Source organism: Macaca thibetana, chromosome 9 (assembly GCF_024542745.1).
Source record: "Macaca thibetana thibetana isolate TM-01 chromosome 9, ASM2454274v1, whole genome shotgun sequence".
Lineage (NCBI taxonomy): Eukaryota > Metazoa > Chordata > Mammalia > Primates > Cercopithecidae > Macaca > Macaca thibetana.
The window spans coordinates 40053064-40067794 of record NC_065586.1 but is presented as its reverse complement, the minus strand read 5'-3'; positions in this window follow the sequence as shown (position 1 = coordinate 40067794).

Below are 14731 nucleotides of genomic sequence, written 5' to 3'. Positions count from 1 at the left end.
TGGAGTGCAGTGCTGCGATCACAGCTTTCTGCAGTCTCAAGCTCCTGGGCTCAAGTGATCCTCCTGCCTCAGCCTCCCAAGTAGCTGAGACCACAGACACATGCCCCCATGACCAGCTAATTTTTTAAAACTTTTTGTAGAGATGGCGTCTCACTATGTTGCCCAAGCTGGTCTTGAACTCCTGAACTCAAGCAATCCTCCTGCCTCAGCCTCCCAAAGTGCCGGAATTATACAGGTGTGAGCTACTATGCCCAGCCATGCTTGAACCATTTAAAACTCTTGATACTTGCTCAGCTGGACAGAGTACATTGTCTTCCACCGGCTCAGTGATTGGAAACTAGAGCAGTTATCTGATTTGGAGAATGGGACAATTTTTATATTCCAGTGTTTATAAACTAAAATGCATACCCACTAAAAACAGATAACCTGACCTAGGCTAAGAGAAGCTGAGTGACTTGACCAAGGTCATGCAGCTGGTAAATAGCTAAAACTGACCAGCCCACCCATCCTGCCTTTTTTTTTTTTTTTTTTTTTTTTTTTTTTTTTTTTTGAGATAGAGTCTTGCTCTGTTGCCTAGGCTGGAGTGCAGTGGCGCAGTCTCGGCTCACTGCAACCTCTGCCTCCTGGGTTCACTCCATTCTCCTGCCTTAGCCTCCTGAGTAGCTGGGACTACAGGCGCCCGCCACCACACCTGGCTAATTTTTTGTATTTGTAGTAGAGATGGGGTTTCACCATGTTAGCCAGGATGGTCTCGATCTCCTGACCTTGTGATCCACCCACCTCGGCCTCCCAAAGTGCTGGGATTACAGGCAAGAGCCACCGTGCCCAGCCCCACCCTGCTTTTAACAACCACATGACATGATACTATGGGTGCCTGGATCTCAGGAAGAGTGGCCCACTGACATTGGAAGCCACAAAGTGAACCTCAGGGGCTGAGACCTGCAGAGGGGGTATCTTGTGAGAAGTACTGGCTGCCCATCAGGAAGAGCGGCGTCCAGGAGCAGAGCCTTCAGTTTCTGCACTCGGGAGCTGCTGCTGCTACCTCACCATCCTTCCCAACCAGGGACCTGGAAGGCACATGTGGCCACTGTGTTGTCATACCTGTGTTAAAAACAAAAATTAATCCGGAGGCCATTGGGCTGAGGCCGCTGCAGTGCCCCCCGATTCCTACGTTAGGAATCCACAAGCCGACTCAACATAAACAGTCATATTCTAGGCCTATCAGAAACTGCTGACTAACCCCTAACTGGCGACTTTCTACTAGTTAAGCTTAACCAATCAGAAACCACCAACTACTCTCTAACTAGGGACTTTCCATTGGAATGATCTGAATGAAATTACTGCCTCACTGTAAACAATCATGTATTTCCTTTGCCTTACTCCCACCTCTGCCTTTTAAAAGCCTTCCTCTCGCATGCCTTCCTCGGGGTCCCTAACTGCTTTCTATCTGGAACTGCCCAATTCATGAGTTGCTCATGAAAATCTCTTTGATATTTTACTATGTGCCTCAGTTTATCTTTGAACAACAGCAAGTGCTGAGGAGTGGTCCCTTCTTTATTCCTTTGTCTGGTTTTTCTCTGTGGGTTATACAGAACTGCAAGAGCAAAAAGACAAACTAGGAAAATCACTCTGTAAGCTATCAAAATATGTGTCCTAGATCTTTGTTTTTAAAAATAATCTCTAAAGCCAACCCAGACCTACACAGGCCACCTCTGGGGTGACTCTCAGGTCTCATGTGTGGGGCTCAAGCCTTCCTTCTGCCACAGGTTTCCCTGAGGCTCACAAATAAGAGCCAGTTTGCAAACAACAAAGGATGCAAAGGAAGGCTTACTGAGCACTGTCATGCCTTGGAGTTTAAAAATGGCAATCCCACCCTAGAGATGGTGGGGCTGAGCCCAGGGACCGTACACAGCCAGCAAGAGATAGCACCACAGCCCATGGTGCTAGGGTTTCAACCCTGCTGTGCTTTAGTACAATCATCTGGGGACTTTTACCACCTGCAATGCTCAGGCCCCCTCCCCAGAGACACTGGTTTATGGCACGGGGGCAGCCTGCTTTATTATTTTTTTAATGTTTCCCAGTTGATTTTAATGTGCAGCCAGGACTAAGGGCCACTTTTAGGCAAGTAGTTTTCAACTCAACATGCCTGCACATTGTGTACACATTGAAATTACCTGGGGAGCCTTAAAAAAGGTACTAAGCCTGGGTCCCACCTCACTCATTCTGATGGAATTGATTTGAGGTGTGACTTGGGCATCAGGACTTTTGAAAGCTCCCAGGTGATTCCTATGGGCAGTCAAGTGTGAGGCCCAATGTCTTAGGTGACACTTAGGTGAAGAATGAATCTGGGATTCTCAGAAAAGTTTGTTTGTTTGTTTTTTGTTTGTTTGTTTGGAGACAGAGTCTCGCTCTGTTGCCCAGGCTGAAGTAGAGTGGCATAATCTCAGCTCACTACAACTTCCACCCCCTGGGTTCCAGCAATTCTCCTGCCTCAGCCTCCCCAGTAGCTGGGACTACAGGCACACACCACCACGCCCAGCTAATTTTTGTATTTTTGGTAGAGGCAGGGTTTCACCATGTTGGCCAGGCTGGTCTTGAACTCCTTACCTCAAGTGATCTGCCCGCCTTGGCCTTGCAAAGTGCTGGGACTACAGCGGTGAGCCACTGCACAAGTTGAAAGCCCCCCTGCTCTGCCGTTCCCCTCGCCCGCCTGGGTGCTTGCTAACCCCAAGGAGTTCCATGCACATCATCCTCCAAGGTTAAGATCTCTGGCCATGGAGACAGCCCCACATGCAGAGAAGCCCTGCAGCTGGCACCACAAAGCTCAGGTCACCCAGGTCCTGCATGCAGCTGTCTTGAGGCTCCTCCCCTGCAGTCCTGCCTTCCTGCATCCCTGTCTGAGCCAGGAGCCAGGCAGGCTTCCCTGGAGACCCTGCCAAAGACTTTTCAGTTCCTGCTGGTCGATTTTCTGGGTCATGTTACCTTTTCAGGGCATTAGCAGCCTGGCTTCTGAGGAAATTGAGCTCCCAGTCCTCCGGGGGTGGCATAAAGTGGCTAGGAGGCACCAGCGGTCTAAAAAGAACTACTTGGGCCAAGCACGATGCAGAGGGCCCTACCTGCAGTTTCCCTGATGGGCCCACCAGAACCAAAGCAAGAGAAGCAGGGTGGTTGTTCCGGAGCAAAGGATCTCATCAGAATCTCCTAGAGGGCTTGTGAAACCAAGACTGCTGGGCCCCACCCCAGAGTTTGTGATTCAGTGGGTCTGGGTGGGGCCATAATTTGTCTTTCTAACAGGTTCCTGTTTGGGGTGATGCCGCTGGTCCTGGGAGTCTCCTTGGAGAACCGCAGGCCTGGGCTGCTGCTTTCTGCTTTCCCACAGTGTAGCTTTTTCTCTGGCATGAGCATTCTCTGCAAGGCTAACTAAAGCACTCTGACTTCTTGTGCTGAAGTTCCCCACCGCAGTCTTCAGCAGAGGCAGAGTGTGTGGAGGAAGGATGGAGAGTGGATGGGGCAGAATAGTGTCAAGGTCCTAATCCCTGGCACCTGTGAGTGTTGCGTTGCTGGAGAAAGGGAATTCAGGCTGCAGACAGAATTAAGGCTGCTAACCAGCTGACCTGAAGATACGGTGACTGACTAGCCTGGGTCATCCAGGTGGGCCCATTGTAATTACAATGGCACTCCCTTCCCAGCTGGAAGAAAGAGAGGAGCAAAGAAGCAGACACTCACTGGTGAGAGGGACTGGGTCACATTTGCTGGTTTGAAGACAGAGAAAGGAGGCCGCAAACAAAGGAATGTGGGTCCCTCTAGAAGCTGGGAACAGCCCTACCCTGACAGACAGCAAGGAAACAGGGACCTCGGTCCTATAGGTACAAGGAACTGACTCTACCCACAGCCTGAATCAGCAAGGAAACATGAAAAGCAAAAAGGCAGAGGAAAAGGTAGAGCCTGGCTTTTAAAGTTGGGAACATACAGACAGGAGCTGACTTGGTAGGGTCAGAGCTGGGGGCATCAGCCCACATGGAAGGTCATGGGGGCATGCCCTCCACCCCAAACTCAGAATCGCTCACCAGCAGCACAGAGAGGCAGCCTGGCCTCTCCCAAAACCTCCAGCAGCAGGGACCTTGCCATGCTCCAGGTCGTTCAGGTCATCAGTTCCTGGCTCACACTGATGGAACTGCTGGAAACTTCTCAGCAGAGAAAGCTTTGAGTCTGCTACTGCAAGGCACGTAATCACTAATATGGGCCCATGTTTCCAGCAAGACTCAGACAAGCACTTCAGTGGCTGTGGGCGGCAAGGGCTGGAATGATCCCGGGCTGATTTCATCCTCTTGGGTGCTGAGGCCTCCCATTTATGACTTGGGGTGATTCCCAAAAACACCTCCTCTGAGAAGCCTCCCTGGGTCAGCTCAGCCTGCTTATTTCTCCCTCGTGGCACTCAATTCACGTAGCCTTTATTGCTGTGAACTGTACAGGGCCTCATTCTTTTCTGCAGTATCTGTAGTGAGACTTCCATGTATAAGCACTCTGAATATTTCTGTTGGCACACAGATGATTTCAGTATTTAGGTTAAATAAATCGTTTAGCAACATGCATATTAACTTTTTATGGTAAAATGTTTTTCTGTATATGCATAAAAATATATCTAGAAGGATGTATTGTAGTATGTTAAAATCTGGATGTGGAGGCAGTATTTTCTTAATATTTATGCCTGTTCCTTTTCTTAAATACTTTTTTATTTTTTTCAAAATAATACTAAGTTTAAAAAGTCAAGAAACAGTAAGTCTTAAAAAGACAAACAACAGTAATACAGAGCCGTCCCATTTCACCCTTTCCACCCCCAGTTCTACCCACAGACAAACATTGTCATTAACACTTCTAGGAAATTCTTCTCACCTTCACTGTCATATTTTTGGTACTATATTCATGTTGCAATTTTTAATTGATTAGCTGTAGGCATTAACTTTTGAATTTCCCTTCACTAACCCTCTTCCCATCTTCCTAAGACATAATCACATTGAAGACCCCTTTTCTTCAGTTTTGGGAAATTTTCTTGCATTACATCTTTGAAGCTTTCCTCCCCACATTCTGTTTCTGGAACTCTTATAGGTCAGCAGACTGGCCTTGAGAATAAATCCTATAATTTGTTTTATGGTTTCTCTTCTATTTCCCTTTGCCTTTTTGTTCTACTTGATTTTAGCTTCTAACCATTCTGTTGTTTTCTGGTTTTATTTTATTTGGGTTTTTTTTTATTTTTTGCCTGCCTTTAATTTTGAGATTCTTGTGGTCTGGTTACTTTCCATGGTATTCTGTCCTTGTTTTATAGATGTAACATTTTCTCATATATCACTCAGTATAGTATCTGTAGGGTATATTATTTTTTCAAGTTTTCTGTATGTGTCCTACATTGGCTGCACTGCCCTCTCTGGGTCCCCTTTTTCTGTTTGTCCTGGTTTCTGTGCTTCATGTTGAATCTTTTCCTCAAATGCCAGCTGACTTTGGGCTGTCCTCATACCTAGGACAATGCTCTGAAAAACTGATTGAAAGTATTACATGTGAGTGTTGAAGATTTCAAAGACTTGTTGGCTTCACCAGGGGGTCACAGAATTTTTGTTCCCCCAAATGTTAGTATCCCTGTATTAGTCCATTTTCACACTGCTGATGAAGACATACCCAAGACTGGGCAATTTACAAAAGAAAGAGGTTTCCTGGACTTACAGTTCCACATGGCTGAGGAGGCCTCACAATCGTGGCAGAAGGCAAGAGGGGCAAGTCACATCTTATGTGGATGGCAGCACAAGCAAAGAGAGAGCTTGTGCAGGGAAACTCCCATTTTTAAAACCACCAGATCTCATGAGACTCATTCACTATCATAAGAACAGCACAGGAAAGACCCACCCCCATAATTCCATCACCTCCCACTGGGTTCCTCTCACGATGTGTGGGAATTGTGGGAGTTACAATTCAAGATGCGATTTGGGTGGGGACATAGCCAAACCATATCGCCGTCTTTTCTGGGGTTACTGACACTCTCCAAGAAGAGTTCTCTAACTACCTGGGATAGAGGTGCCCTGCTGCTGTTCTGGGGATGGGGACTGAAGAGCCACTGATTGGCACAAGTCTGGCTTCAAGCCCTGTCTCCATCCTCTGTGTCACCCAGCCTGCCAAGGCCTGGTCCATCACCACTCAGTTCATCTGGAGAATAAACCTCTGGTCTGCATTGGATGAGGAAGCAGAAGGGCAAGAAGGGGGCAGGGAGGAAAAGAGCGATGGGGGTCCCCAGATTGGGTGGAGCGGGAGAAGGAGATTGGGGTCCGACTGCTCTAGAGGTAGACTTTCAGCTATCCCCTCATTTTCAGCCCCAAGCCCAATCTCTGCTTAATTTCTGGTGTCTCTGGGTGCAAAGCCCTTCAAGTGGGATCAGGTGAAGCACTCATTGCTCACAGGAACAGCCTACTGCCGGCAGAACCCTCCCGTGTTCCGCAAAATCAGTTACCCCCCCATCCTTAACCAGAAGTCCTGTCTGCTCTTATCTGTGTCTTCAGAATGAATGTTTTTAAAATTCTCACATTGTTTTTCAGTGGGGAAGAGCCAAATGCCGATCACTGAGCAACTATATGTATCTGGAAGTCCCTGAGTTTTCAAAAATAAGCCTGTTTTTGGTTTTGTTTTTCAGTTATGCCAGGAAGTATATATTTTTACTATGTGGATTGGCAATTGGTTGATGGCAGGTGAATGAACAAAGCCAAATAAATAAAACACAATTTTAACACTTAGGGAAGTTACAAATGACTTTTACTGACTAAATTCTCATTTTTCCTGATAGAACTTTAGCCATCTTTTGAGAATTATTTTAAACTGAAAAAATCAAATGTTCAGAGACATTATCACAAAAAGCACTGACACAGATGGGAGGTTGTAACTTCCCTCCAAAGTCTACTCAGCCCTATACCCCTTGAAGAGCGCAGCCCAGCCCTCACAGAGGATCCTTTGTGCTTTCTCCTGGGCCAGGCCCTCACCCCTAGAGGCTCTGATTAATGAGGAAACCCCTTCCTCACAGCAACAGCAGAGGGGGACCCTGTCCACAGACCCTCGGTGCCTTCGCCTGAAATATTGCTTCCTCTGCATGTTGGAATCTGTTCCTGGAGGCACTGGGGACTTAACCTCTTGAATGCTGTGTACTTAATCTCCTGGGTCTCTGGGGAGGACTGACGTCAGACACCAATTTACAGAAATCTGCCTTCATCTAGAAGGCCAGGCCCGGGAAGGTTCAGACTCTTCCGTGGCCAGACATTGTAAATCTGCCTCGCGACATCTCATTCCAGGAGACAGAGCTACCCGGCAGGGCCAGGAGACATTGAAGGATGTCCAATGAGCTTGCGCAGCAAAGAGGCAATCCCTGGCCTGACCCCGGCTGGCACAGCAATCTCTCACTCTGTCAGTGCCCTCTTTCAAGGAGGCTTAGTTGAAATGGAGCTCATGGTGATAAAGACCTCAGCTTCAGTGACTCACAAGGATCTGAAGGGTTCAACTACCTCTTTGTGAACAGAAAAACCAGTGCTCAAATAGTGTGGCTGCACAAGCTCACACTGACCTTTAGCTCCAATCAGGATTCACCTCCAGGTAATCTGGCTGGAAAACCACTGCACCATCACCCTCCCAGAAACCAGGTGGCAAATGACAGCTGCTAAGTCCCCCATATGAGCTGCAGGGGGAGCAGAGCCAGCTGTTCCACAGCCCCATTGTGGAGTAGGTATCTCACCCGACCCCACACAGACCAATGCCCAGTGGACTAGGCAGTTCTAATGCCCTGGAAGCTAAAGATTGACTTGCTGGGCAATGGTCAGGAGAATCATGCACAATAACAGGGCCTTTCTGCTTTGCTGGGAACACAGGCTCTGCACGTACTCTAGATACTGCCCACGGTGTGAAGCAGGAAACGGGGACTGCATCTAACTCAGAGACGGAGGGAGGGTGAGGGACAAAGGTGAGCCTGAAAATGTATCCACTGCACCTTGTTCCACGGTTGGCTGTGTGGCTTTACCTGCTTCATGGATGTTGGCCAATTGATTCTACGGAAATGAATCTAAATAAAAGGGCCCCCTTGGACAAGTCTCCTTCATTCATTCCATCATCTACCACCTCTGATTTTACAAATCTTCCCATCTGGTGGGAGATCCCAGCATTAATTTAGGGAATTCAGATACAAAGGGGCTGGGCACGGTGGCTCATGCCTGTAATCCCAGCACTTTGTGAGGTCAAGGAGGGAGGATCGTTTGAGCCCAGGAGTTCAAGACCAGTCTGGGCAACATGGCAAAACCCCGTCTCTACTAAAAATTTAAAAAATGTCGGGTGTGGCAGCACACACCTGTAGTGCCAGCTACTTGGGAGGCTGAGGTGGGAGAATCGCTTGAACCCAGGAGGCAGGAGCTGCAGTTAGCCAAGATCACGCCACTGCACTCCAGCCTGGGTGACAGAGAGAGACTCCATCTCAAAAAAAGAAACAATGCAAAACAAAACAAAACAAAAAAAAACCAAAGGGATTAGTGCTGGGGGCTGGAGGGCAGGTAACTAACTCTGATTGTGGGGATCAACAACTGTCGGGGGGCAACTGATCTGGACTTTGAATAATGTGTGTGATGATGATAAGCAGAAGAGAATGTTGAGGGGGAAAAAGGAGAAAGAAGTAACAAAAGAATAAGGAGAACATGACAAAGGCAACAGGAAAGCGTTTGTCTGCGTGGCCTTGGAGTCAGTCTGGAAGAGAAGGAGAAGGAGAAGGATGGATGCTGGAAGATAGAGAGGTGGTGCGGGGGAAGCTTGCAGAAAGCCTGGGATATGGATGAAGGAATTCAGACTTTAGGCAATGGAAAATGTCTGGGAGTCTTAAGCAGGGATGTAATGTGTGAAGACCTGCTATTTCCAAAGTGAATTCCCGCAGGTGGAGGACAGATTGGAGAGGGATGATGCTGGAGGCTAGGAGGCTCATTAGGAGACTAGGGCAGCATCTGTACAAGAAATGAGAGGGATGGGAGCCGCAGATGAAAGATGGCAGATGTGGAGCAATGAGGATGAGGACTGGCAGAACGGAAGAGGAAGAAGTATTGTCAGAACTTATTTTGTTTCCAGATTTGGTGGCAAGGGTAATAATGAAACCAGTAGCCAAGATGTAAAGTCCAGGAAGTGGAAAGGAATTGAGGTGGAAAGACGGTTTGATTTGGAATACACTGAGTGTGACACAGAGGTGACCAATAGGTAGGTGGAAATGGAGCTCATGGCTGAGGAGAAATGCTGGTGTTAAATCCCTGCTAGGAACAGTCCTTCTGTTTATGGTGCTCAGGCCACAGAGCTTCTTAGCAATAACCAGGAAGAGAGCAGAGAATGGATGGGAGAGAGAGGGTTGCAAATGATGCCTTGGTGTATTGCTGAGTAACAGATTACCCTGACACCTGGCAACTTGAAATAACAAGCATCTATTATCTCACAGTTTCTGAGGGTACCTGGGAGCAGCTTAGCTGGGTGACTCTGGCTCAAGGCCTCTCGTGAGGTTGTAGCCACGTGGTCAGCTGGGGCTGCCAACATCTGAAGGCTCAACTGGGGCTGAGGCATCAGCCTTTAAGCTTCCTAACATAGCAGCTGCTGGCAAGAGCCCTCAGTTCCTCACTGCATGGGCCTCTCTGCAGGGCTCCTCATGGAGGCAACTGGCTTCCCCCTAAGAGAGCAACCCATGAGTGAGAGAGTGACCAAGGTCGTAACTTTTATAACTCAATATTGGGACTATTGCTACCACTTCTGCTGTGCTCAGTCCTATAGGCAAACCCAGGTATAATGTGGGAGGCGACCACATAAGGATGTGAATAACAGGAGGGTGGTTCATTGGAGGCTGCCAACCATAGATCACCAGCCAGGAAACAGCACAGAAAGAGGACTCTGTAAAGGATGCACAGAAAAAAGAAAGAATGCAAGCCCCAGTGCATGTAGGATGACTACCAGAGAATAATATATAAGGGAGATTGTCCAGAAGGACAGGGTGGTTTCAAATGCTAAAAAGTCCAGGCAGTGGGAACTGAATGAGCATGGAAATTAGGCCACTGGACCTGGTGACCAGCTTCCAGGCTGGCATGGCCAGCCACAATGCTACAAAAGCAGGTAAAAGTCACCTCTTAGCAGATGGAGAAGTGGGTGGAAAATGAAGACATAATGGCAGGTCGTGGTAAAAGTAAACCACTTTCCAGAGTATTGGTGGTGATGTGAGGCTGAGAGTGGTTTGCAGGGGAAAGCTGTTCTGTACACAAAAGGTTTGGCTAGTGGGAAGAGGAGGAGGGGAAAATTGGAAGACATGGGACAGAGACTTAATTGATGATCTAGAGTCCCCGAGGACATATGAGGACAGTGACTGGAAGCACAAGCTGAGAGAATTAACTCCCCTTCCTCTAGTGGAAGGAAAGGACAGGTGAAGGATGGTTGCAAGGGATGTGAGAGGTATGCAGGGTGCTCATCTGAGGGTCTCTATTTTCTTCTGCTGACATTGAGTTGAGGGATGAGGTGGTGGAGGGGGTTCAGAAGAGATCAAAGGCTTAGGTTAGCTCTGGTGACTTGTCTCTAGGGACAGACACTGGCGTTGAGTAATGCCCATGACCTTCCTGCTGTGTTGTGGAAAATTCCTCACCCCACAGCTGAAGAGTAGCACACACCCCTGTTTCATCCTCCCCCGACTTCTCATGCTCCCCAGAGCCACCCAGGCATCTAGAATTTGTGTGCTGCTATCAATGGTGTATAATTTATGTCCATCCCCTATGGCTTGGAATGTCTACAAAGCATGTATTTATAGTAACAGAAGCTCCAGGCAAGGCTGGGGGACCTGTGGTCTTGACTGCTGGGGGAGTTTATTCACCTGGACCACCTGGAAGGAAGATGATGCGAGCCTTCCCCAAATCCAGCATCAGCTCTGCAGATCTAGGAGCAGTGAGATCAGCACCTCTGCCTCTAGTCCTCCCAAATCTTCTGCCCCGAGGCTGTGGAGACTCTCTTCTCACTAGGCAGCTCTATGCCTGAGGCACCTATGAAACTGAGTGTCAGCAGAGGGTCAAGCCTTGGGCAAGTCCACCTAACCTCCCATGATGCTGCTCCCTCATCTGTAAAACGGGAAGAATAGAGTTATTCATATATCATTTAGCACAGTACCTGGAATGCATTTAACGTTAAGCAAACACTAGCTATTTTTCACAAGCCCTGGAGGCCAGACATTGACTGCCAAGGGACTCGATTATAGTTTTATTGAGTCAGTCTGTCCTTCTATTGCTCCTGCACACAGACACTCTGCTTAGTGTACAGTGAAATGAAACAATATGGTGAATATGGACTTTGGATGAGCTCGTCCTTCCAAAGAAAAGCTACTCCCTTTAGCCCAATTTTCCATGGCCAGGGGTCCAGGCTCTGTCCCCAGTTTGGAGTGTTGGTTCAGTAGGTGGAATCCTATAACAAAACCTATGCAGGATTGGTCAGGGTGGCCAGTTTTCTTTGTTCTCTTATGATATTAGCACCCATTTCCTGGCACCCTCTCTAGACACAGTACATCTGACCCAGTAAGACAACTTCTAGACCCATTTTATAGATGAGGAAATTAGGACTAAGAGAGTAAGGAATGACTCAGGCCACACAGCTGCTAACTGTGAAGCTGGGCTTTGCTCCCCTCCCCTCCTCCCTCTTCCAGCCTCCTTCCCTTCATACATGGTTGCTCTGCCTGACCAAATACCCAAGGACCATAGACAAGAAAGAACTGGCAGCGAGGAAGCCCCAGCTGTGGTCTTTTGCATGCCGGGGTCCAGCAGAGATTGCCTTCCAGAGTCCTTTTCAACTTCTCAGAGCTCTTCTCAGAGCTCTCAGCGTTCTTTCAGGAATTGCAGATGCCCAGAAACACAGACTCCTGGGTCCGAATGGTTGAGTCAGTGTGTGAGAACTGTCCGGGACATCCTCCCCCACCCAGCACCAAAACAGGTTACAGGGCGTCACTACCTCCCGCAGCAGCTCAGCCTAACACCAAGCGGCAGGTTGCGGAGCGTCTTCCCTTACGTTGAGCTAAAACTCCCCTACCCCAGCCTCCCCTCACTAGCCCAGATTTGGACTCCTTAGGATGCAATGGCAATTGTGCTTTCTTTGTGTAATATCCACATCGCACCATTTTCCCCTGGCAGCCGGGCCCCTGTCCACTCTGCTTCATGAATGCTGTAACTTGAGACTCCCTTCTCATAGTACTTTTCCGCACTTGGCAGGTTTCCACCTCCCTCACTGCCTTGGGGCTCTCTGTCCTTCCCTCTGTCCTTCCCCCTCCTCTGCCTCTCACAAGCCTGTTAGAAGCAGAGCTTCCCGGGTGTGTGCTGATTTCTCCAGGAAATGCCCCTTCTCTTTTTCCTCTGGGTCCATTAGCAACTGCTAGGTCAGACGTGGATGTCTGGGGCTTCACCACCATCTCTTCCAAGTTCTATTTTAGGCTGTGGCCTTTTGTTCCTGGCAACCTCTTCTCTAACTCCGGAGAGGTCTAAGGAGCACACCCGCCCAGCCAGACCTCCCCCTCCTCCGGGGGCTCCACAGATGGGCTTAGATGGTAGTAGAGGAGTCGGAAGTTCCACAAGAGCCCTCTTTGTGGGTTATTCAAGAGGGGCCTTCTCTGAGGTTCCTCCATATTTTGCTTTTTGCCACAGGCCCTACTTTCTTTCCACCATCACCCAACACCTGCCTCTTCCCTCCCTCTTATGGGGGCAGTCCCAGGATAACCCTCAGCCTTATTAGTTCCCAGTTCCCCTAACCTGAGCCCAGTGCACAGAAAAAAAAGCCTTCTGCGGGAAAGGCTGTGGGGAGAGCACAGCTCAGACACAGTCCACCGTCAACAAAATGCTCTTAGCTCTAACTGGAAGCCTACACCACCCATTTGACAATTAGGAACAGGGAAGTTTAGCAGCTCCAAAACATCCTCCGCTGCCCAGTGCTGCTCCTGTCTCATGGGCCAGGCCCTGAGCTGGTCATGGCCTTGGCTGAGCCCTGCCACAACAGGAGACAGCTGGCCACCCTGAGCAGGTGCATCCAAAGGGAGGGCGTGCAGCTGGTCCTCTCCCTCTTGTTAAAAGCGAGGGAGGCTTTCCCAGAAGCTCCTCAGCACACACTCTGTCTGGGCTATTTGACCAGAACTGGGTCACACCCTCTCATTCCTAAAGCAGTCTCTGGGAAGGGGAGACGGTGGACTAACCTGTGGACTGAACCAGGCCCGGAAGGAATTCATATCTTCTGAGCAGGTGGCCGTCAGATACAAAACAAAAATAAGTGACTGTTAGCCAGCAAGAAGCAAGTGAGCACTGCAGGCTGGCCAGAGCTTCCCGACCCATGCAGATCAAGGGTTCCTAAAGGACAGGGAGCTGCCAGCACTGCTGAAGCCCGGCCCCCGCAGCTCCATCTGTGCAATTCAGTGTGTGCCACAGAGACCGGAACACCTGCATTTGGGGGAGTGGGTGTGCGTGGGTGTTTCAAAAGACTGAAGTTGATAGAGTCTGCTAATAGACAACAACAAACCCGGAAATAAGTATGTAAATCATACACTTATAAACTTGATCTTGAAGATCACATGAGCACAGAGATTCCTAAACTCATTCAAGGCAGAAAAATACAAAAAAAAAGGTAATCTTTATGGAATGCCAAGATTCTTGATCAACCAATCAAATTAAAATAATTTTAATAACAAAGATATCTGTTCATTATATATGTTGAGAATGTATCATCCTCAACAAAGAAAAATGCAAACCAGGTATGGTGTGCACCTGTAATCCCAGCTACTTGGGAGGCTGAGGTGGAAGGATTGCCTGAGCCTGGGAGGTTGAGGCCACAGTGTTTGCGCGACTGTACTCCATCCTGGGCGACAGACAAGACCTTATCTCAAAAAAAAAAAAAAAAAAAAAAGAAAGAAAAGAGAAAAGGAAGGGGCAAGGACAGGGGCAGGGGTAGGGAAGGGAAAGGAAGGACCCAAACTAACTGTCCTTGAGTTTTCCATTATTATTGGCAGTCCCCAGCTTTCCATGGTTCGACTTAGGATGGTGTGAAAATGATGTACATTCAGTAGAAATTGTACTTTAAATTTTGGATTTTGATGTTTTCCTGGGCTAGCGACATGCAGTACAATATATTCTTACATGAGATATTCCACACTTTATTACAACATAAACTTTGTGTTAGATGATTTTGCCCAACCATAAACTGAGTGTTCTGAGCACGCTGAAGTAGGCCAGGCTAAGCTATGATGCTCAGTAGGTGGGGTGGATTAAGTGCATTTTTAACTTAAAATATTTTCAATGTCTGATGCGTTTTTGGGACATAACCCCATCGTAAGTTGAGGAGCATGTGTATTGGGTTTGCTTGGAGTTGTTTTTCCTTATTTGGTTGTTTTGTTTTCTATCTTATGTGAGCAAAGGGGTAAAAGATTTCAGAAAAACACCTGAGAGGTAATACCATTCATAATAAGATTAATGAATCTTAATACCATTCAATCCAGCATATCCATTAGTAAATTAAGAATGAGTGAAAGCCCCCCACTGGCCAAGTGTAAAGGCTGGGCTCCCTGAAACAGCTACAAGGACACTCCAAGTACTTTGAAAAACACCAATTCAGCCAAAACCTCACATTTATTTTCTCCAAAAGTTACCAAGGCTCACAGATGCCTTTGGGTTTCCCCAAGGTCACCCAGTTAATT